The sequence below is a fragment of the Pelodiscus sinensis genome, chromosome 23, assembly GCF_052426305.1.
Source record: "Pelodiscus sinensis isolate ZL-2025 chromosome 23, ASM5242630v1, whole genome shotgun sequence".
Classification (NCBI taxonomy): Eukaryota; Metazoa; Chordata; order Testudines; family Trionychidae; genus Pelodiscus; species Pelodiscus sinensis.
The window spans coordinates 19268414-19289422 of NC_143074.1; the positions used below are offsets into that span (position 1 = coordinate 19268414).

The 21009-nt window shown below is 46.6% G+C and overlaps 1 protein-coding gene across 2 annotated transcripts in view; it reads left to right on the top strand.

The window, feature by feature from the left end:
- The window catches only part of COL5A1 (collagen type V alpha 1 chain), a 317689-nt gene that overhangs the window by 60636 nt on the left and 236044 nt on the right, over nt 1-21009 (top strand). The gene's annotated exons all lie outside the window — the stretch shown is intronic.

Genomic DNA, 21009 nt, shown 5'->3' on the forward strand with positions numbered 1-21009 from the left:
AGAGAAAGGGCGCAACTCTCGCTCTATTGAAGTGACTGGCTTCTCCCTCCGGGATGAAAATGGGGCCAGGAATTCATCCAGAGTCTCACTTGCCTCTCTGCTTTTCAACCAGGGTGTCTTTAGAGCCAAGTCCTTGGTGGCATTTGTAGCTAGAGTCGCCCATGAGTTGATTGAATTCTGCTGCAGAGAACCTACTTTGGGCTCGCAGCTACACTGCTGCTTTGTTGGGCACTGCGAGGATTGAGGATTGTACAGATGATTTATACCCCCATGAAACAAAGATCACGTTATCCATGGCGTGTAATATATTCCAGCAGGACAGAACCACGGCCGTAGCTGCCCCTGAGTGTTTCTTTTCCTTGGGGATTATGCAAACTCTCCTTCGAGCTTGACGGGCCTCACAATGAATTGCTTTGTTCACAGTGGGAATATTTGGGATTTTTAAAAATCCCACAATGACGATGTGACTCAGCGGGGTCCCGCTGACAGAAATCAGCCTAGCTCTGTTGAAGTTAACGGAAGCTGTGCCGATTTGCACCATCGGAGGCTCTGGCCCGATGGTGGTTGGACTGCATCCCAAGAGGGGAGAGCATTGAAGTTGTGGTAACAGGAAAAGGGGTGCTGAGTCCCCTTTTTCTTTGGCGACATGGGTGACTGAATTCAGCCCTTTTTTGGAATGCTGAGTAATTCCAAATGGCTCCTGCGATAACAGGTCCCCCTGAGGGGTAATCGGACTGTCTTACGAAGATCGCTGCCTTGCAATTTAGCAGCTTTGCTCATCTCCTTTGGTTGACCTGCAAACTGGAATGGTTAAAGAAATGTGGCTCAGAATCAGGTCAGGATGCTGGGCGTTTGATTAGTAGGGATGCCATAGTATAGGAGAATACCCAATGAACCGATAAGCTAACCGATTCATCTTATTAACTACACACATCCCCCCGCAACGTGTTGCCTGTCTGTCATAGGTGGGGGCGGGGAGGCGAGAGCCGGTACACACAGGGACCTGGCTTTCAAGACAATTCCCCATGCATATTGTCTCCCACAAGTCACTTGCCCCACCCCCACACTGCTGCCTCTTTATCAGAGGCAGCAGCCCAGACCGGGGGGGGGGGGAGGGGGAGAGGTGGGAGCAGATACGTGTTGGCTTTTAAGCAGAGTCTCCTTGTGTACTGGCTCTGTGGGAGGCAGCAAGGGGGAGCAGACAGGAGTCGGTGCCAGGGGGGAGCCGCCTGACCCCTCCGCGTTGCTGCCTCTATTAGAGGCAGGATCCAGTCTGTGTGGGGAGCTGGTTTTTAAACCGCCTCCCTTTGCGGACCGGCTCTGGCCTGTCACCCTGTCTCTGATACAGAGGCAGCAGCATGGGGCACCGGGGGGCTCCCAGGTAGCAGGGCTGAGAGCACACTGGTTGCCAGCTCCACCCCCAGGGGCTATCGAATAGTTGTGTGACTGACAATATTCAGTTGGTCGCTCTCTAACATCCCTATTAACGAGTTGCTTGAGAGTGAGTGAATGTTGAAATCCCCTGGGCATGAATGAGTCTACATCCCCTGGGCATGAATGAGTCTACATCCCCTGGGCATGAATGAGTGATGGGGTAAGCTAGTGAGTGGCCCACGTGAACGGCCCTCCTTCAACTCAGTATCGTCACCAAGATGGTCTCCTGAGAGAGGGTAATTTTGCTGACTCTGCTGGTGTGCCTGAAATTTGTGGCGTGTGTGCCAATAGCCGCACTTTGGTTGCAATGGGCGTACACAGCTGTCACGGTCAGTGTTGCGTGCAGTTGGCATGATGCTCACTTCACGTGCTCAGGCTTTATGTGCATGGCCCATTAGTAACACTTGTCGGAGAAACAGGACACAGATGGGTCCCTGGGCGCGGACACCAGTAAACAGAATGTCCTGTGGGCTACACCTAGAATATTGCATGCGGCCCATGGGCTACAGATTACCTACCGCTGGCCTACAGGCTCCAGATAAGTCCTGAACTAGAGAGAGCTAAGCACAACCTTAATGCAAAGAGAAGCATTTACATTCAAAGGGATTTTCAACCAGAGTGGGTGTGTCTCTTGTCTGTTTCGGTACTTACCTGGATCTCAAAACTGTAGAATCTGGCTAACGATGGTGGGATTTAAGTCATTTCCCCTCCAATCTAAAGCATCTGTTGAAGCGTTTATCTAGAACAGTATTGAATTCAAATGCTCCTGCTTACTCCAGGTCTGTATTTGGTTCTATCACTGAATCGTGGAGGCAGTGAACTATATCTGAGAAGGCACGACTATACAGCAGGGCTAAACTCGAAATAAGCTACGCATCTTGAGCTATGCTACTTGCAAAGTTTAAATCAAAGTAGCTTATTTTGATGTTTGGCGCTGCCTACACAGCAGTTATTTCAAAATAGAGCACTCTTCCCCCAACTTCCCTTACTCCTCATAACAATGAGGGTTGCAGGCGTCAGAGTAAGAATTTATTCCGAAATCACAGGCTTGCTGTGTAGACGCGCAGGGTTTTATTTCGGAATGACCAATGTTTTTCCAAAACTACGCTGCTGCATAGACCTAGCCTTAATGTTAGGAAAGAATTTGGGGTTTATTAACTCAGTGCTTAACAAACAAACTTGTAAAAGTAATTCTTCACCCTTAAAAAAATAAAGAAAACATGAGGGGCAGGGGGAGTCCATTCCTTTCCATTGCTCTGGCTGTTCAATTGTTTTAGCTGGCTTCCTTGCAGAGCTCTATGGTGTTCAATATGTTGCCCTGACAGTAGCTTTGTCCGTGAACAGGAATTTTAGCATGCCTCTTCCCCTGCAGAGTAATACCCCTCCAGATCTCTCCCTTAAAAAAACCCAAAACAATCTCATTTGGTCAAGCCCGTACTTCAAAGGGAACTCTGTTAGCTCGGCTCTGTGTGTGAGCGACTGCCACTTTGGAGTCTGAATCCCTTTCTTTTCGAGGGTTCGTTCTGGTGGTGTGTGCCAGCTTTGGGTGAGCATGCTGAGTGACCACTGGCTGTTCCTGCATCTTGACCTGCTCTGATGCTGCACTGCAAAGTGTCTTGTCTGGATTCTCACCGCCGAGAGGCCGGGAATGTTTAAGCACCTTTTCCTTTTGAAAGACATAAAAATGCCTCTTTCGTCTGTGTCTGTGAAGCAGTTCTCCCTCTGCATTGAGACTGAATTGTGAGCCCCTTCCCAGCTGCTTGAAGAGAGGATGCCGCACGCTAGCTGTGCAGTGCATAATGTCATTCATGCAGAGTAAAAAGGTCGTAGAATTAAAATTGAATAATAATACTTTGTACCTGTGGTCAGAGTTTCAAAGGATCTTGCAAATGCAAATTAAGGAATCGCCATCACACTCTTTGGGGGAGGAGGCGTTAGCTTTTTTTATTTTTAATTTTTTTTTAAAGATGAGTGAACTGAGAAATAGACATGTTACTGCCATTGGGGATTTGGTTGTTAAATCGCTACAGCTCCCTGAAGTAAGTGGATCTACATCTATTTATACCAGCTGAATACCTGGTTCTTAGGGAACAGCTATACAGCGCCGTGTAGCTCAACAAAATAAGCTACGCAATTCGAGCTCCGCAAATTGCGTAGCTTATTTTGAGATTGTCTACACAGTGCCAAATTTCGAAAGAGACCGCTATTCTGACAAGCCCCATAATCCTTATGGAATGAGGTTTACCGGGATGTCGGAATAGCAAAAATATTTCCAATATATTTCGAAATAACGGGCTTGTTGCTAAGACATGGAAAACACTATTTCAGGATACCGGACGTATCCTGAAATAGTGCCGCTGTCTAGATATACCCTTGGTGACTTGTTTAAAGGCATATAGTGAATCAGTAGCAGAGTCTCGGAGCCATATCTTCAGGCTCTGAGGGCTGTAATCTGAACTCAGTGCTGGTGAAAATCTGGAGCAACATCACTGAAATCAAAGGACTTTGAATTTATACTGGGGTCTCTTGGATCACAATCTGGCCCTTCATTTCTTGCTTGCACCATTTCTTTCTTGTTCTTTCCCTCCTTTCTGGTTTTAAATGACACACACAAAAAAGTTAATTTTTGTGCCCCTCCGCTATTTGCTATGATTTAAGAGGTATCTGTCAGGGAGAAAAGATCTGCCTCCAATTAAGATTTGAAATGAGATGGGAAGTTGATGAGGCAGAGAGATGATACAAAATGGCAATGGGTATATGCTTGCATGCACAGCAATATCACACACTAGCTAACTGTTGGAGAAGTGGGCTGGGAGGCCTAGATTATTTTCCATACTCTGCCACTGACTCACTAAGCAACCTTAGGCAAGACACTTAATCTCTCCCTACTACTTGTCTCTATCTATAAAATGGGAGTAATAATACTTAGCCATTGTTCTAATGCTTGAGACACTGGGATGGAAGGAGATATGCAAGATCAAAGTAATTCATTTGATCATTTATGATCAGGCCCGCAGGTAGTGGGGGTGCAGAGAGAAGGGGCAGATGCCTCGGTGCCTATTTAGTCAAAGAGGACTGAGGCTCTTAGCGGCTACTGCAACTGCTACTGTGACAGCAGTAGCTGGAGCCTCGGGCCCATTTTAATTTGCAGTTGGAGCACTGCAATGCACACTCCTGGCAGCTCTAAGGCGGGGGGGGGTGGGGGTGGGGAGGGCAAAATGGGGTGCTCCAGGTGGTGCAGAGGGTTGGCTGCTTTGGCCCCGCCCCTTCTGCTGGAGGCCCCGCCCCTTTCAGGAGTATGGAACTGCCCCCACCCACCCAGGCACCCATGGAGGCTGTTGGCAACCCTACTTATGATTATTATTTACTACTATAAAGAAAGTCCCAGGTGTTTTTTTAAATATATATAGCCTGCAGCTCTTAGTAAGTAAAGGATGCATTGGCCTAGATTGAGCAGTGCTTTTCAGTCACTAGAGTTTGGTGACTCCTTATTCGAAGACAACATGTGTCACAACCCCGTAAAAAGTAAGCATGAAAAGTGCTAAGCCTACGTCATAGATCTGGGGGTGTGGTTTGCGAGGCGGACAGAGAATAGGTGACTGTGAAAGGTCAAGCTGCGCGGGGAGTGTGAGGTGCTGATCTAATTGTTTTTAGGTTGTAATAAAATGTGCAGTGCCCCAGGACGCCAGCGAGTCCCCAGTTGCCTTTAATGACCCCCCCCTTGGGATCACGACCCACTGGCTGAGAAACAGTTTTCTGGAACTTTCAGGCAAGAACTGGCGTTGGAACTGAAGAGAACTCCACCTTTCTCTTGCCTTTGTGGGGTTCTTGTTAACTGTTTGGAGAAACCAAGCTCTATTTCATTTAGGGAAAGAAAATCCCATTAAAAAAGTGAACCAGTTTAATGGCATATTTAACTGGTTAACTAGGATCCCACGGTGGGAGTGCTGCTCTGCCCAGGCTAAGCAGGGCCTGGTGTGCCGGCTGGGCCAGGCTGCCGATTAACCAGTTACCCTGATAAGCTTGCCAGTAAGGTGAATGCTTACTGGTTAGCCAGTTAACCCTTTAGATTCCTAATTTCATTCTTTGGTGGATGTGAGTTAAAAATGCACAGGTTAGTTCTGGGAATATCCCATGCTGTGTGCCATCAAATGGTGTGGAACAAGCAATCTGTATACACTATAATATGAATGATATTAAACAAGAGATGAGAATTTTAGGGAAGTGAGGATTTCAGGTGTGTTCCCAATAGACTGCCCCTCTCTTAACAACAAACACCTCAACCAAAAACCAACGCCTTTGGCATTAATTGGCAAAGCGGGTGGCAGACTCAGCCAAAAGACTGGGACAGGAACACTCAGCTGTCCTATGAACCAGACAGACAGTCCTTCCAGGCCAACCCTGGAGGTAGGCAGAAGTTTTTTTCTCTCATGACTGCAAAATGTTCTTACACAGATGGCTTTGATCTCCTGGGATGTCAAGCCAGAACCTTTCACCAGCAATGAAATGAACTGGACAATTAATAAGCGTGCTCTGGAATAGGTTTTCCAGATGAGTCCCTTTGTGCTGAAAGAGAACTTGTCTGTGACTAAACACACCCTGTGTACCCTGTTTGTAAGCACCTGGCTTCTTAGATCTCCTGGCGGGTAAATTCCTAGCAGCTGCAGCTCTTCTCCATTGCTAAATAGGCCTTGTTTTATTTCAGAAATTAATCTAGCTTGACATTATTTAAAAGTGTTCCTTGTAGAACCGAGATCGTTCTGATGCAGGTCCTCACTGCGGCGTTGCCACCTCTTGTGACTGTATCCAAGTCTTTCAACATTTGGTGGATAATTTTGCTTAAACCCCCTGTTCCTGGAGCCATGTGTTATCTCAGCATCCATCAGAAAAGGAAAAAAGTAACATTCTTGCCCACGTGGATGGAGCAAAGTCGGAAAATAAGACCCTCCTAAAAACTTGAGACGGAAACTGAATCCCCCCCAGAATGTATTATTATTGGCTTAAGAATCCTGGGATTTAAAAATGAGCTCATGATTGTTTTGGGGATTTATGATTTCTAAGCACCTGGGATTGGCCCAAACGGTAGTGTGTGCTGCTGCAGCAGGAAAATGGATTTGTAGGGGTGACTGCATGGAGAGTATGGGTGGGAAACAAAGCCAAAGAAAAAACCAATGCCAGCAAATAGCCAATAGAAATTATAGCATGACATGATAGATAGGATAGCAGCTTTCAAATACCTAGAAAGGGAGTCACAAGGAGGAGGGAGAAGATTGTTCTCCTTGACTTCTGATGATTGGACAAGAAGCAATGGGCTTAAATTGCAGCAAGGAAGGTTTAGGTTGGACATTAGGAAAAGCTTCCTAACGGTCAGGGTGGTTAAACACTGGAATCAATTGCCCAGGGAGTTTGTGGAATCTCCAGCATTGGAGACATTTAAGAACAGGTTAGATAAACGTCTATCGGGATGATCTAGATGGTGCTTGGTCCTGCCGTGACAGGGGGACTGGATTTGATGATCTCTTGAGGTCTCTTCCAGTTCTAGTATTCTATGATTGGGTAGTCACTAATATCTCAGGGCTCCAATAATTGAAGTCTTAAATTCAGCCTCTGATATAATCCCTGTCCTTGTGGGATAGGCATTGGGGGACATTATGTGTCTGAATTCTGTGCCTAGAAAAATAAAGGAGAGAGACTTGTGGAGTGGTTGGTTACTGGTACATTTGTTATTTTTCAGGCCCGGGAGCGGTGGGGTTGGGTGTCACTGGTCCCCACAAGTAGGTTATAAATGAGTTCTGTATTTTAGCACTTGGTAAAAAGGCCTGTCAAATTGCTTAGTTTTAGGTACTAAAACTGAATATTACAGGTAAAAGCTGCCAATAAAATATTGTTTGCTGCAAGTGGAAAGCACCCTAAGGCCCATCTTCCACTGAATTTCAATAGCGTTTAACTCCCTTTGACTCCTGGGAAAATTACATTTACCTCGGTTTCGAAACGGATTCTGATTTGCACCATTTCACTTCCTCCAGTCACAAGCTACAGGCACCGCAGTGGTGGTGGTCAGAGACGCAAAAAGAACTGGGAAATGTCCATGCGAATTTGGGCTCGAAGGGATGCCATTTCTTGGTGGAAACACTAGTTTTAGAAAGTGTAGAAATGCCCCTCCCCCCTAAATGCACCGTTCCCGCCAAAGCAGAGAGACAAGCGATTGCCGCCATGAAAGCCAGGGGCATAAGCTGTGTCAGCAAATGAAGATACAAAATCAGATAGGCTGGGATCTGATGTGTGTTATACTCATGTGAACCAGGATTGGCTCTACTGAAGTCAATGCTGTCACACTGATGTATGTGGGATCAGCCCCAGGCCTTCAGAGAGCTGTGTCTAGCGGAGATGGGTGGATGATATTTGGATCTGAGTGATCACTCAGGCCTCCACCCCACCTCACCCCTTCCGAATTTCAGATGAACCCGTTCTGAGAACCAATATGCGTTTCAGTGGCTACTGACCCCTCTTATTTTTCTTGGTGCTTCCTGGCTCTGTGTGTACCCCAGAAGATTGGCAGAAGAGGGGAGGCAGCACAGGGAGCCTAGGATAAGAAAGGCCTCTTTCCCCAAGATTTCCAGCACATATTTGCCAATCCAAGAGTGTCGGCTAGATTGGATCGGCATCCTCACGTTGCAGGCACTGGCCAAACCGAGACTCCAGAGCACTTGTGTCTGTCTCGCATGAACAGCGATGAAAGCCGCTGGATCAAATCTTCAAGTCCCAACACAACTTTTCCTCTGTGGTTAGCTCAGCAAAGCTCCCACTGACTTCAAATTTGAATGCACTGATTTGTAGATTGTAAGCTGCTTGGAGGCGGGGACAGTTTTTCTTGTGGTGTGTCTGTACGGCACCTAGCACAATGAGGACAGGCTCCTGGCTGCTCCTGCAATAGAAATAAATAATAATAATATTCCTAGGTACAGGCTCATTGTTTAACTCATTGTTATTATCGTACTCCTTTTCCCCTTGTTACCTGTGTAGACAGGGGAGCTGACAGCCCCAGAGCAAGATTGGCTTGGCCCCACCTCTTCTGCCTAAAGCCACGCCCCTTCTGGGATGTTCCAGCAGCTATATAAAGGGCCTGTGGCTCTGTCTGTCTCTACTGTAACTGTGGCAGCAGGGATGGCCAGGAGGCATGGGCTCTCCAGGCTCTGAGAAAACTGTGCCCTTTGCTTCCCCCATCAGACCTGTGCATAGCCTAGGGATGTTAATGGTTAACGGGTTAACCAGTAAACGGCATCCTTACCGATTACGGTTAACCGGTGGGGGCGGGACCAGCCCCCCACCAGCTGCGGGCAAAGGCCTGCTCTGGGCTCGCCGGGCCTATGGTGGGCAGGAGGCATTCCAACTGCCTCTCCATTTAATCGGTTAACCAGTTAAATTTAATGTTTAGCCGGTTAGCTAATGAAATGGGATTACACCTCTGTAGTGTAGACCTGCATTTATCTGAGCAAAGCTGGATGGTTGTGCAGCTAAATGAATGGCATTCACTGTCATAGCTCAAGGAGGGGTCCGTGAGAGTTTGTCTGCGTCCTACTTCTTGACTTCCAGCGTGTAGTGAAAAAGTCCCTTGTTAGTGCATGTGCCCAGAAGGATCAGAATTAGTTCAAGACATTCTCCCTGCCCTGAACTATATTTACAGTACAATCAAGGAGGAGAAAAGGTTGCTATTAACAACCCAAATGTGCTGGAGGTGCTGTTTACAGCCAGCCATGTGGATTCATAATGTTCCAGTTTTTACAGTCAGACTTTAATGAGACTTTGGTTTCCTTTATAGGTTGTTGTAGCCTCTTTTCTGATCTGCCTTGAAGTGCTGCTACTAAGCTACAGCTGGTGGTTTTGCAGGGTTACAGGGGATTACTGTCTGCCAGGGTGTGGCAGGAAAACGGCTTGTATTTTGGCTGGAGTCTATATTCAGACCAGCAGGCCAGAAGTCAAAGGACTGTGCTTTAATAGTGTTTGGCATCAACTCTACTTGATTTTCTTAAGTAATTCTTGATTCCCTGAATAATTCGTAAATAATTCTCAGTTTTCTTGTTTGAAAAAGGGCAGTGTGCACATTTGCATGTCTGTAGCCTAAAGAGTGGAGTTACTCATGTAACAGTAGCTCCTGCCACCCCGGTTGTAGTAGGTAATTAACCAATTAGGGGCCTAATTAATCCAGGAAGGTTGGTGGTTAATGTCCTGGCCTGGGACATGGGAGTGTTTGTTTGATTCCGATCTCTGTCACAGGGTGACCTTGAGGAAATACTCAGTCACCCTTTGCCTGATTTCCTCAGAGGTAAAAATCTGGAAATAAAACTTCCTTCCTCTGCACCTTCTGGAGACTCTTTGGTGCAGGAACAGCACCTTATTTCATGGCTCTACAGAAGGGCTACTCAACATGCGGCCTGCAGCCTGTTTGTTTGCGGCCCATGATGCAGTTTGAGTTCACGTGGGGCTCAATATGCGGCCCGTGGGTGGGAGCCAAACCAAAAAATTAGTCCATAGAATGGCCTTCTGTCAATATGAGTTTTAGTAGTTAAATTCCTGGACTGTCATTGCTCATTAAAAGTGCTGTCCTATGGGTGGAAATCGGGTCATTGTTGCATTTGATTAATATCAGCAGAACTGACTTAAATGGGGCCTGCGTGTTGGGTAGTCTTGCCTTCATCTTTGTATTCATATCCATCAGAGATAAAGAAGCTATTTGCATATATTTGCATATATGTTTGCATGTATATGCAACCATACTTAAGTTGCGGCCCTCGGCATGTGCTGTGGGTATCATTGTGGCCCCTGGGGCTTCCAAAGTTGAGTAGCCCTGCTCTACAGCATCTAGCACAATGGCGCCTTGATCAGAGAGGGATCTGGAAAGGCACGGCCATCCTACAAAGTAATCCTCATAACACTGATTCCTCTCTCGTTTATGCCAGTTTTTAAACCCAAGCCAGTGTAATCCCATTCAGCATTCAGTACAGTTACTCCTAGGGGTGGAAAATTCCATTTCATTGGTTAACCGGTTACACATAGGCTGTGTCTACACTGGCAAGTTATTCCAGAAAATCAGCCGCTTTTCCGGAATAACTTGCCAGCTGTCTACACTGGCTGCTTGAATTTCCGGAAAAGCACTGACGATCTCATGAAAAATCATCAGTGCTTTTCCGGAAAAACTATGCTGCTCCCGTTCGGGCAAAAGTCTTTTTCCGGAAAACTGTTCCAAAAAAGGGCCAGTGTAGACAGCAGAGATTTCTTTTCTGCAAAAAAGGCCCGATCGCGAAAATGACGATTGGGCCTTTTTTGCGGAAAAGTGCGTCTAGATTGGCCATGGATGCTTTTCCGCAAAAAGTGCTTTTCCGGAAAAGCATCCTGCCAATCTAGATGCACTTTTTCCGAAAATGCTTTTAACGGAAAACTTTTCCGTTAAAAGCATTTCCGGAAAATCATGCCAGTGTAGACGTAGCCATAATGTTTAACTGGTTAACCGATTAAAGGAAGATGGGTGGGGACGTTGGGATGGACCAGTCGCCTGTCCTCCCGCCCACCACTGCAGACGGGGGAGCTCCATGTGGCTTGCTCCAGTCCCCACCAGTAACTGGAGCCTTTAACAGGTTAACCCCCACCCATTAACCTTTCCCATCCCTAGTTACTTCCGATTTCCCCTGATTTAAGAGAGCAACCAGTCTGGATATCTTTCTGCTCTTTGCATCCTCTTGCACAAGCAGGGGATGTTTATGGCCCTTTTTATGTACATAAAAAGCCCGGTAGATTTTAGGGCAAAAGCTTAGTTGTTGGTTTGGCTCCATCTCGACGGAAAGCATGATCTTGTGTTTCGTGTTGCATAGTATTGTAAATGTTATTCATAAAAAGCAAGAAAAAATCAGTCTGTCACTGATTCACTTGGGACATCAAGGCCAATGTCAGTGTCATAGATCTAATAAATACACCATAAAGTTTTGATCCAGGCCACTCACTGTCCTTCTCTCTTTGGTTCCATAGGAATTGTTGCCAGGGGCTGCCTTTGGATTTCTCAGTTTTGTTTAGGGCGGGCCCCCACAGCAGAGTGAAACAAAATTTCTGGTTGGTGGATGTTGAAGGATGCTGTCATGGGTGAAGATCACCCCTGTGCAGAGAGGTAGTGTGTGGGTTACAGTAGCATTAGGCTTATCCACCATATAAACTTTATTTCAAGGCAACGGACAGTCGTGTGGCATCTGAAGCCACGTCTACGCTAGATTATTTTGAGTTTACTACACTCCACTTCTGGGCACCCAATTTTACACATTAGAATTCCGTGTCCTCACTCTGGAGAAGAAATGAATGTGGCCCGAGGCAGGCTCTGTTAATGTGGATGTGCTACCTTGGATTCAGCGCTCCAGAAAACACTCTGGAGAGCTTCTGTAGGTCTCCTGGAGGCCAGTTAGTTCAAATTAGTGACACCAGAGAGTCCACACTAACGTTATTTTGGAGTGACAAGTTCGGGAATAGCATTATTCCGCATGAAAAGCAGGACTGTGATCAACGGCTCGATGTCAGGTTGGCGGTCGGTTTCTAGCAGACTGCCCCAAGGATCGGTTCTAGGGTCAGTTTTGTTCAACATCTTTATTAATGACCTGCATGAGCGGATGGATGGCACCTCAGCAGGTTTGCAGATGACACTAAGCTAGGGGGAGAGGTAGATATGTTGGAGGGCACGGATAGGGTCCAGAGTGACCTAGACAGATTAGAGGATTGGGCCAAAAGAAATCTGTTGAGGTTCAACAAGGACAAGTGTAGAGTCCTGCGCTTGGGATGGAAGAATCCCAAACAATGTTACAGGCTGGGGACCGACTGGCTAAGTAGCAGTTCTGCAGAAAAGGACCTGGGGATTACAGTGGATGAGAAGCTGGATATGAGTCAACAGTGTGCCCTTGTAGCCAAGAAAGCTAATGGCATATTAGGTTGCATTAGGAGGAGCATTGCCAGCAGATCTAGAGAAGTGTTTATTCCTCTTTATTCGGCTCTGGTGAGGCCACATCTGGAGTACTGTGTCCAGTTCTGGGCCCCCATTATAGAAAGGCTGTGGACACATTGGAGAGGGTCTAGCGGAGGGCAACCAAAATGAATAGGGGGATGGAGCACATGACCTACGAGGAGAGACTGAGGGATTTGGGTTTGTTTAGTCTGCAGAAGTGAAGAGTGAGGGGCGATTTGGAACTTTAAGGGAGGTTCCAAAGAGGATGGAGAGAGGCTGTTCTCAGTAGTGATGGATGGCAGAACAAGGAACAATAGCCTCAAGTGACAGTGGGGGAGGTCTAGGTTGGATATTAGGAAAAACTATTTCACTAGGAGGGTGGTGAAGCACTGGGATGGGTTCCCTAGGGAAGTGGTGGAATCTCCATCCCTAGAGGTTTTTAAGTCCTGACTTGACTAAGACCTGGCTGTGTTGATTTAGTTGGTGTTGGTCCTGCTTTGGGCAGAGGGCTTGACTCGATGACCTTGTGAGGTCTCTTCCAGCTCTATGATGCTATGGTTCTATGGCTACGGAGTTTGAATTCCACAGCCCCTTATTCTGGAGTAATGGGCTTTGTAATGTTGATGCATCGCTTACAAATTCAACTGGGGGAAGGGGGAGTTATTTCGGACTAAGGTCCTAGTGTATCATAAATAACTACTGGGGTCAGTGGAATTACATCAAAGGTGATTTTGCTCCATTGTTGTTAGTTGCACCTTGCACTTTGCACCTGGAATCTACCTAGAGGGTAAGAAGATACCGTGGGCTTTATGGGTGTGAGGAGGGGCATGTTTAAACCATACAGTAGTACTTGTTAGAGTCTGGGCCCTAGATAGGCAATATGCCTGGTTAAAAGATCATGGTACTGGGGCAGGTATAATCTGTTGCTCTGTATGTATGTAGCCATTAGCACAATGGAGCCAAACTTGATTGGAGCCTTATTTCTGTAACACAATAACACAAATCCCTTTCACTGTTGGGGGACTTTGGTATACTGATTGACTGATGAACAGATGACAGGGCACTGTAAATGCATCTCCAAATAGTGGCATCCAGAGAACAGTCAAAGGGAATGTTCATGCTCTCCATTTCAAAGGAAACCCATTTTTGATCAGCACATCAAGGGCGCGTGTTCTGTTGAACGTGGGAGGGTCCCCGTTGCCTTGCTTTCTGGTTATATTTAATTGTGTCTACTAATGGTCCAGAGAGCCTTGAACGCTTTCCAGGTAATGAACACTCCTCTTGACACCGGCACTCCTAGCAAATAGGCAGCAAGCATGAGCTTTTGATAAAAGCTATCATGATGGCTGCTTACAGAAGCTTTCGTTCACTCCAGATGCCACTTTGGGTTGCTCCTGTCGTTTTTAAAGGCCATTAAAAGACAGGATGGTCTGATGGTTCTAGCTCTGGAGTGGAAGATCTGAGAGCTAGTGGCTCCTTGTGTGACCATGGCAAGTCGCTTCCTCTTCCTCGTTCCTGTCTCGCAACTGTGAAGTGGGTTTCATCCTCCCGTTCTTCTACTTTTGGTCTATCTTGTTTGCTTACTTTGGTGTCTATTAGAGGAGGACTGCCTTCACTTCTAGTCCCATGTGACGCCTGGCGCATTGCGGCCACTGGAACTAACCCCTTGCATTAGCAGGAACAATTAGTGGGGGCGATCTCCAACCCAGCAGGTCTCCTTCCCAATTTATATGAACGATTGCCAGTTTGGCCTTCTGAACATAAAAGATTTGAGCCTTACAAACAGCCTTTTGAGGCTGGTTAATTTTATCATCTCTGTTCTACAGAAGAGAATAGAAAAGCGTAGATCCATCCGAGCCAGTCATCTGGAGAATCTGATGTACGTGGCAACCCCAGCATTTGAATGGCGCGGGAGTCCCTTTAAAAATGGAAGGGAAAAGGGGTTAGTTAGTTAGTTGTCAGTTTGCACTTTCCATTCGCCATAACACGTCAGCCAGTTTAGTAAGTTGACTACCACGAAAATCAGTTTTACTTGACTTTTTGGATGCTGCATGTTGGATGAAGAGATGACTCTGAGTGTGTCTAGACTACATGGCTCCGTTGTTGGAGCCATGTAGATGAGTTTACTCGGCAAAGGGAAATGAAGCCGCGATTATTTAAATCGCCGCTTCATTTCCCTTTGCCGAGTAAACTCATCTACATGGCTCTGTCGACAGAGCCATGTAGTCTAGACATACCTTAAGATTACTTTTAGTACCATGGCACTGGCTAGAGACCACAGCTGAAATTCAAGCTGCTTCGTGCAAGGTGCTGTACAAACACATAGTGCAGAGGTGGGGAATCTACAGCCAGTGGGTCGGCAAGGCTCAAGGCTCACCCCCACCCCTACAGGGGCACAGGGCGGAGCTAGTGCTCCAGCCATGCAGGGAGGTGCCACTCGCTCCAGATGGACTGTTAGGGTGTGTCTAAACTACATGGCTCCATCGATGGAGCCATGTAGATTAGGCTGATCGGCAAAGGGAAATGAAGCTGCGATTTAAATAATCGTGGCTTCATTTAAATTTACATGGCTGCCGCGGTGAGCCGACAAACAGCCGATCAGCTGTTTGTCACCTCAGCGCGCTAGTCTAGACGCTCCCACGCCGACCTGAAAGCCCTTTATCGACCTCCCCGTTATGCCTCGTAGGATGAGGTTTACCGGATAGGTCAATAAAAGGCTTTCATGTCGACAGGGGAGCGCCCAGACTAGCGCGCTGAGCCGACAAACAGCTGATCAGCTGTTTGTCAGCTCAGCGCGGCAGCTATATAAATTTAAAAGAAGCCGCGATTATTTAAATCGCGGCATCATTTCCCTTTGCCAAACAAACAAATCTACATGGCTCCGTCGACGGAGCCATGTAGTTTAGACGTACCCTAAGTGTGACCATTATTCTGCAGCCCTTTCAAATCTGTTCCTGATGATCTATGCACCTCTTTGCTGCTGACCGTTCGGTGCAGTGCTGCACACAAATTGCTTTCCTTAGTCAGTCTGGGAAGTTAGTGGAGAGCAGAAGTCATGAGATCTGTCTGGGTGTCCAGCTGCCTCAACAAAATAATCCATTTTATAGTCATTACAAACAGATACCTTCTCTCTAGGGCAGAAGTGGGGAACCTAAGTCCTGGGGAGCGGATGGAACCCCCAGCTTGCCTGGATCTGGCCCCAGAGGCTCAGGGCTCCCCCCTAGCATTGGGGAGCCCACGCTGGTGAGGGGTGGGTTTTTTGGTTTGTTTCTCAGTTCTGTGCAGCCCCCGATTGATTTTGTGGGTCAGTGGCTCTGAGCCAAAAATGGTTCTCCATCCCTGCTCTAGGGATATAAAATCCTGTTTAATTGGCTAACAACTGTTTAACCAGTTAACCTGTTAAAGGAGGGGTGAGCAGGGTCCTGCCAGGCTGGAATGCCCGCCCCCCCACAAGCAGGGACTGCTCCGGGGTCCCAGTCAGAGTAACCCCAGCCTGTGGGGCATTTAGGCCTGTGGCAGACCAGAGCTCCAGCCCCCAACACTGGTTAACCTTAACCGGTTAAACTGTCACATCCTTGGGAGAAACACTGTACATGCTAGATGTGCTTTTCCTCCAGCGGTGAAGCCAAGGGACTGGACTCGATGACCTCTCAAGGTCCCTTCCAGTTCAGAGGCGCGGGACCCCCCCGTGGGTGCGGCTTCAGTCCGGGTGCCTATGATCTGCTGGGGACCGTCCCCAGCAGACCACAGGCACCCAGACTGAAGCGGCAGCAGCGGCGGTTCCCCGCGCTTCTGAGGCTTTGCTCTCTGGCAAAGCCTCAGAGGCGCGGGAACCCGCCCGGTGCCCCTGGTCTCCAGCAGACCAGGGGCACCGGAGCAGCTTACGAACGGCGAGAAAGCCCCGTTCGTAAGTGCGGATCCGACGTAAGTCGGGGACTGCCTGTATAGACAGGAGTAGGTGTGTGTTATGTAGATGGTTATAAGCACCTCATTAGAGACGGTGTTAACACCTATTTACTCTACCAGTCTTTATAGACTTCCTGTATGTTATAAGCAACAGGACTTTATAGGCAGGACTCTACAAATAACCTCTAAGAATGGATTAAATTATTTTTGGAAGATCTAATAATGAATTCGTACATTTATAAGAAGTTTATAAAGTAAGCTTCAACTAACATCCTCACCCCCTTTAACATACTTATTTCTGAAAGGCAGAAGAGGGCGTGGGGTTTTTCTATTTGTCTATGTCTACGCTGCAGGCTTCTTGTGCAAGAAGCTTTCTGCAGAAGAGATCTTCCGTAAAAACTTCTTGCACAAGAGGGCGTACGCACTGCAAAAGTGCATCAAAAAAGTGATGTGCTTTTGCACAAGAGAGCATCCAGACCGCATGGACGCTCTCTCGAAAGGAAACTCTGATTGCTATTTACAGAATGGCCACCAGGGCACCTGGCCTTTTTTCGATTGCCTTTTTTTTGCACAATCCCACCCTGTTTGTCATCCACACACACCTTTTTGTGCAAGAGCTCTTGCATAAAATGGAGTTATTCCTCGTAGAAGGAGGAATACCTACACCGGAAAAACCCCTCTGTTCTTTCACTTTACTTGTGCAAAAACGTGCTTGAGGTGTGGACACGCTGCGAGTTTTTGCACAAAACCAACCGGTTTTGAGCAAAAACTCTGTAGGGTAGATCTAGCCTCAATTTGTCATCTTGTCAATTTCCATTTGTATGCTACTCTGAAGCATGGACATCATTTATATGTATTACCATGATACCAGAAACACAGGGGGCTAATTTCTGTCTCGGAGTGAAAAAAGTATTAAAAGTTGTATATGTTGTTATTATTAACCCACACAAACTTTGTAAATATTAGCTTATTTGATCCATTCAGAACCTGTATATGTTCCATTTACAGGGCCTATTTGCCAATCTCTTATCATTATCTTTGTATTCATTTTGTTCAGATTCTCAAAGTGGTAACTGAGGATTATAAAATAGACTTGATTCTGGTGTAAAGTACATTCATTCTCTCTCTCTGTCTCTCTCTCTCTCTCAATTCCTCCTACTGCGTGGATTTCCCATGCTTCCTTTCTCTGTATCGCTAATGTTGAAAGATCTGGCCACTTCCAGACAAGGAGCTATCACACATCTGGCTGTTGGTAATAATTGTATTATCATTGGATCTTTCCCTGAGCAAGTAAAAAGTTGGCACTCATAGCCATATACATCACGGCCAACAGACAGTTTCAAAATATCTGGATGCTGGGTGCCAGTTTGCCTAAGGTCATTGTTTAGGAGGTCAATATCAAGCTATGCATCTGATACTTGGTTGCATCCTTGAGGTTCGATGAAAATATTTCCTCTGGGAAAATAATTTGCTCAGAGAATAAAACTGAAATATAGACTGTCTTGGCGAGGCTGCATGAGGCTGTTAAGCTGAAAGTACTCTTGACATTGCCAAAGGTTTGCTGAGTTGTGTGTGTGTATGTGTGGGGGGGCAGATTTAATCTTTTTGTCATCTTTTTGCTCAGAGTGTTGGGTCAGAATTCTCCATAATGTATTGGAAATGCCGATTATCCATTTTAGTAAATGGAAATGCCATTTCGGCTGCAGATGTAAAAAACACCCAGTTAGCAGTATGCATCATGCAGGCTATGTTACTGTTGTTTTCGAGACCTAACGTCTGGATGCAAACCAACCTCCAATTATCTAGGAACGATTGCTTTGCAAACAATACAGAACCCTTCCATTAGCTCTTTTTTCAAGGTTTTAGCTAAAGCAAATGCAAATGCAGATGTGATCCTAATGAGGGGTAGGTTAAAGACCTGTCAGGGACTTAGACTTTGTGCTTCATGTTGTTAGTAGGAATGATTCCATTGCTGGTTCTGGTGCATTATTGCACACAAGACTGTAGGCAGTGAATTCCATGGAAGGTCGTGCTCCGGGCTGTTTTATATTGCACTAAGAAAGCCTTTCTCCCATCGTCGGTGATGCTTTCTGTGCGGTATGCGCACCTGCTGCAGTCTGCCTCCCTGCCAGCGCAGGTGCTTGTTCTGCATAGTTTTCTCTGAATTCACAATTGAAGGGGCAGGCTCCAGGCTAGGGGAGAGAAACAAGAAAGGAGTTTTTCCAGCATAGTCAGTAATGGGACATTTTTTGTCTTGTAATGCTCAGATCCTTTCTATTAATGACCATGATTGAGTAATAGTAGCCTGAGGGGTTTGCTGAGCAGAGGTCAGAACATGTGGTTATTGCAGGGCTGGTGGTGAGATCTGATTAAGAAAGGGAATTATATGCAATGCTTGGCTTAAGTGTAGGGTCAGACACAGAGCAGAATTTCCATTGCCTTCAGAGAGCCAAAATGTGCAGTATTGCTGCTACAGGTTGCACCTCTAAAATCTGGGATTCTCTGGACTGGCAACATCTGTGCTCCGGCCTGACGATGGATGTTCCAGGATCAGAGAGTCCGGGTGTGTTGCAGCAGAGAGGGCGCCCCGGAGCTGGCATGCAGCTCAGTTGGGCTGGGAGGGGTGGGAAGACCGGAGGGGGGGCCAGAAAAATCCCTCTTCTGGGACCAGTCAGGTCCCAAGGGTGCCGGACCAGGGAGGTCCAACCTGTACCATTCCAAGCCCACTGTCTGGAGTATTTCCTTTGGAGCTGTACAAAGCATGGGAGAAGATTTCCAGGAACACTCAGGATTTGCCTAGCCCTGTTCTCATTGGAAGCTGTGAGAGTCTTACCATTGACTTCATCAGGGATAGATTTAGGCCGGCGTGGGACGCATTTGCAATTCCCACCCATTATGCTTTCAGGTGTATGGCTCTTTGCAAACCTTTTTACATTTCTCTCCGCTTGGCAAGGTTCACACCCCTGAGTTTCACTTTGAACCAAAGCTTTCAGTACACCATACACATAGAGGACTTTTCTCTGAGTATAAGAAAGGATCAATAACCTGAGATTTGCTGCTGACACGATAGCATGTCTTTTTTCCTTATAAAGTCTAGATCCATGCGTCTGGATAATGTATTCCACCAAGGGTTCCTTGTATTACACTTTAAACGACCACTAGAAGGTTGTTCAAACTCTGTGTACACACATTTCAGCTTTACAAAACTTACCCGAAATCTTCACCTGGAACCAAGTTGTGATTGACTTGACAAACTCAAAACCAAAAAGCTTTGTGGGTCTGGGCAAATCTGACTTGAGTTTCGGGTTTCTTAACCAAATCTATAATGCCATGTGTTTTGTAACCACTCCCAGGTGGATTTGAACCTGGGACCACAGTATAGAAGCCTCTACCCTTTGGGCTAGAAGCCAGCTGGCTTTCCGCCTGTATGGTAGATCTCTCTTGTTCTTAGCTATTGCTGTGGTCTAGGTGCCACTGCATGGGACAGTGAACCTCACTAGGGCTACGTATACATTGGCACCTTTTTCCAGAAATGCTTAAAAGAGAACAGTTTTCCGTTATAAGTATTTCCGGAAAAAGAGCGTCTACCTTGGCAGGATGCTTTTTTGGAAAACCCCTTTTCCCGGAAAAGCGTCCGTGGCCAATGTAGACGCGCTTTTCCGGAAAAGAGCCCCGATTGTCATTTTCGCGATCGGGGCTTTTTTGCGGAAGATTACTGGGCTGTCTACACTGGCCCTTTTCTGGAACAGTTTTCCGGAAAAAGGACTTTTGCCCGAACGGGAGCAGCATAGTTTTTCCGGAAAAGCAGCTGATTTCTTACAGTAGATCATCAGTGCTTTTCCAGAAATTCAAGGGGCCAGTGTGGACAGCTCGCAGCTTATTCCAGAATAGCGGCTGCTTTCCCGGAATAAGTGGCCCAGTGTAGACACAGCCTAGGTGTGTGGGTTACATTTTCCCTAGTTGAAGTGGTTACAAAAATGCCTACAGCACTAGTGTTACACTTATGAAAGTGTGCTCAGGAGTAGCACCCACAGACATTTGCTAGCCTTCTAGCAGCTGCTGGCTTTGTTGGGTGCTAAGTCACAGCAGTGGAAGGCCAGATAGGTCATTGTAGGAGGGAGTGATGGTTGGAATTTCTGGGAGAGATGTGGATCCTTGTGCTCCATCACTGGAGGGATAAGTGAAGGTTTTGGCAAGGAGAGAAATGAAGCAGGGGAAGAGTTTGCCCTAAAGAGATAAGTCATTGAGCAGGTCCAAGGGCCATAGAGACTACTCTATCAGCCCTTTGGAATCCAGCTTCAAGCTGACATGGGGAGCAGTCTTTCTCCAGATTTGAGGATGCACAGAATATGCATCCAAGCAACACCACCGATGCAGTGGAGATTCCTTTAGATTCTAAATACCTGACTGAAACTCTTCTCTACCATGATCAGTAAACAGCTGAAGCGTGGCTATCGATAAACGCATTAGCTAACTAGCGTGAGTGTAGATACAATTCTTATGCGCATATACGTGCCTAAACTATTCCTTTCTGCAGTGAATTAGCATCTCAAGCCAACACCCTGGCATTCTAGTATTGAAGATGGCACTAGCAATATAGTTGCTATACATTTATCAGGAAAAACCATATGTTTTAAAATGAATATTGATGATTAGTGATGTTATAATGGATCTTTGCAAACGCTGATTATTTT